Source organism: Tupaia chinensis, unplaced genomic scaffold (genome assembly GCF_000334495.1).
Source record: "Tupaia chinensis unplaced genomic scaffold, TupChi_1.0 Scaffold000404_1, whole genome shotgun sequence".
NCBI classification, from domain to species: Eukaryota; Metazoa; Chordata; class Mammalia; order Scandentia; family Tupaiidae; genus Tupaia; species Tupaia belangeri.
This window is the reverse complement of record NW_006159906.1, coordinates 2300559-2304100: the sequence shown is the minus strand read 5'-3', so window position 1 is coordinate 2304100 and position 3542 is coordinate 2300559.

Genomic DNA, 3542 nt, shown 5'->3' with positions numbered 1-3542 from the left:
TTTCCTCTGGGGGAGAGATATTTTCATAGTTTTTCATATTTCTTGTGCCTCTGCAGTGGTTTCTGATCATCTGATGGATTATACATTTCTTCCTACTTTCTTGGAGTTAATTCTGAGCATTAGAGGTGTGTGAGAGGAGAAGACCCACAGTATCTCTGCAGTTTTGTTTTCCTGATGCTCACCAAGCAAACTGCACTTTTGTTGATGGAACTGTATATTACTAAGGTCTCCCAGTTTCTAAAGAATAGGTGCACCTGGGATGAGCTACAGGTTTTCTCTCTTTTTTTGAGAGGTCTTTGCTATAGGGCGCGTGCGCCCGCCAGACAGACAGAGAGACAGAGAGATAGAAAGTGAAAAATCCATCCCCCCCCCCAGGGGGGATGGCCGCAATCCCTTCTCCTCTTTTCTCCTCTCAGGATCTTGGGCATGCATGCACACACGCCTGGCATGAGTTTTAAGCCACTAGGTCCAGGACGTGAACCGTGGTCGACTACATGGGAGTCCAGCAACATAGCCATTACATTAGCTGCTGGTCCCGCTACAGGTTTTCAACAGAGAATTTAGAGGTGTTGGGAGGAAAAAATCCACATTCTCCCTGCAGCTCTGTGTTTCTCCCTGCTGCTCACTTTGTAGTCTCTCTTCTCTGATTTTTAGTCATTTGGTGTATATTCACATTTGGTTAATTCGTTGGAGGTTTTGGCAACTGTAAGCTCGTATGCTTCATTTTACTGTGAGGTACTTCTATGCCAGTTTCTCCTCTAGTACTGTGTTTTGCAATGTGGTATGCACAGAAAGAGATTTAAGATTTATGAAGATGAGTTTCTCCCTTTCTGTAGCAGTTCAGTAGAAGTTGAGGTTTTCCATGATTCTAAAAATATTCAGATGTTTGACTACTGTGCACCTAGACCTGTATAGATGCTCAATGTGTGGAAGCTGAGAAGTCAACTGAGAAAGTTGGGTAAAAGAAAAGGAAACGAAGGGAAAAAGACAAAAAAGAAAGAAAAGGAAAAAAAAACATTTTAAAAAGACAAAAAATAAAGAAATTAGCAAGATAAAGGAGAAGTCAGAGACAAGAGATAGGATTTACAGATTAAAATATATATGTGTGTGCACACGTGTGTGTGTGTGTGTGTGTGTATGAAACATTTTGAGAAGGAGAGAGAGAGAAACAGAAAGAAGGCAGAGATTGTCCTACCTTACTTGGGTGTTAGGCTTGAAGGAGAGGTTTCAAGCAGAAGCTCTTTAGTTAGAGGAACAGAGCCATGCCTGCCTCAGATGAAACTGGATTCTCACTTGGATGCTGGGCTGGAAGGGAGGGTGCTTGTTCATGTAGCTTTTCTCTCTCTGTCTCTCTCTAGTGATTGTGTGTACCCTATAGCAAATTAAACACTCACACAGATGTGTACACACATCCACAAGATGGGACGTGATGCTCTGCAAGGCTGACCCACATGGAAAGGTTCCAGGTTCTCGTCTGGAGACCTCACTGAGTATGCTGGGTAATTTCAGCCTATATCTGGGGCTGGCCGAGTCTGGGGGTGTATTGTGAAGTCAATATCCTTTTGGGAATGCTGTCTCTGTCTGTCTCTCACTCATGGAAATACATAAATAAAATAACCCCCCACCGAACTTCTTACTTTTAGAGCAGGCCTCATAGCCAGGTCCCAAGTTCCTGAACAAGGAGAGGACACCAATCTCAGAATACAAACCCCTCCTCCCCACAGCAGACCTTGCATTCTTCCTACTCTCAGGCTCACTGGTGTCAGATTTCTTCCATGAGACTCAGCACCCAACCACGGAGAGAGTTCCCTTGATTGGAGAAATCCCAGAGTTTAATATAGACCCCCAATTTCATCACCAAGAACAGACAGCCTAGAATCGTTTGAGAAAAACAAGTCAAAAAGAAAAGAAACCGTAAACTTAACAGAAATAGGCCTTTAGAAAACAAAACTACTCGGAAGAGGGGGGAAAAGGTTTTTTTTAATCATAAATATTATAAATATTTCCCAACAGTTTAAGTAACTGCTGCATTTTTTTAAGTTTAATTATTTATTTCTTCCGTTAGAAAAAAGAGACTAACACTTCAAACAAGGTCTTCACACCGTGATCCACCTCAGCTTCTGCAAACCCAGATAGTGGGCATGTGGATGTAAGACTGGTGCACAGAGGGAGAGGGAGACTCCTGGGGTGTGATCCTAAGACTTTCCTGTGTGGGCCCGGGGGCATTATTGCTGTACCACTGCCTGGCCCCTATGCGGTATTGTTATTTTAAGGGGTGTTACAAAAAACAGACTTATTGGAAATTAAAAGGTTAGCCCAAATGACATATACTAATATGAGTTTGAATATACTAATATGAGTAGAACAAGTAGAAAGCAGAAGAGAATTGGTAAACTAAGAGACTAAGAAATCCTCCCAAAGGGCATGGTAGTCAAGGCTCTGGACTCTCAGATGGCTGGCTGCAATTCAAGTCCTGAACCTGGCAGTTTGAAAAATCACTCCAAGGTGCATGTCCATGCATGCCCAAAATCCCAGGAGGAGAACGTAGGGCAAGGAATTAGGGGAAATGACCTCCTGAAAGGTGATTTCTACTTCCCTCTCAGTCTTTCTCTGGGAAGTGCATGTTCCCTATGGAAAAAACAAACAAATAAACAAACAACAAAAACCTCCCAGAATACAATATAAGCATAAATATAAGAGATAGGGGATATCAATGCATAAAAATGATAGTCATCTGAAAAAAGTTTTAGAAGGAAAACTTAAAAATTAATCACCACAATTTTGAGGCAAGGAAATACTTTATAAAAATGATGCAAAATTCACAATAAAAGACTGTCAAATATGACATTATAAAAGTCAAAACATTAGTTTACAAAAAAGAAGTGAGCAAAATTAAAATGTGACAGTCTTGAAGAAAATATTTGCATCATTTATTACATAAAAATTTAATGTTAGAAATTCAGACAGAATCTGTGCAAATTTGCTGGAAAAAAAAGGAAAAGAGCTTTGTGAAAGCAAGGAAAGGACCTGGATTTTTAAAGGAGGTTAGCAAGTTGGGTTTAAACTGAGAGTGTCCCCACAGAGGTAGGACTTTGTTGGTTTTGACTCTCCCACCAGAGCCAAAGGAGGAAGCACCCAGGGTTCTTAGCTTGTTCTGAGGTGGGTAGAGGAAGAGAGAGGGGCAGGGGTTAAAAGCTGTCATCAGACATTAAAAGTAGAGTCAGACTTATCATTACAGTTTTGATGCCAAGGATTTGATTTTTCCTCAAACCTCAATGGAAAACTAAATGGATGACTTTATTGGAATGTTTTAAAAATCACATTCAAAAGCCACCATGAAGCTTTCAGAACAAAAAGCAGTTACTGTTGTTAAGTACCCTGAACTCATACCCCAAAACAGTTCATCTTCTAGTCTTTTCTTTTTGTCAATTTTCTTTTAAAAAAAAAAATTTACTTTATTATTTTTTTAATATTTCCAGAGAGAGAGAGAGACAAACACACACACACACACACACAGAGAGAGCGAGCGAGAGAATGTGAGA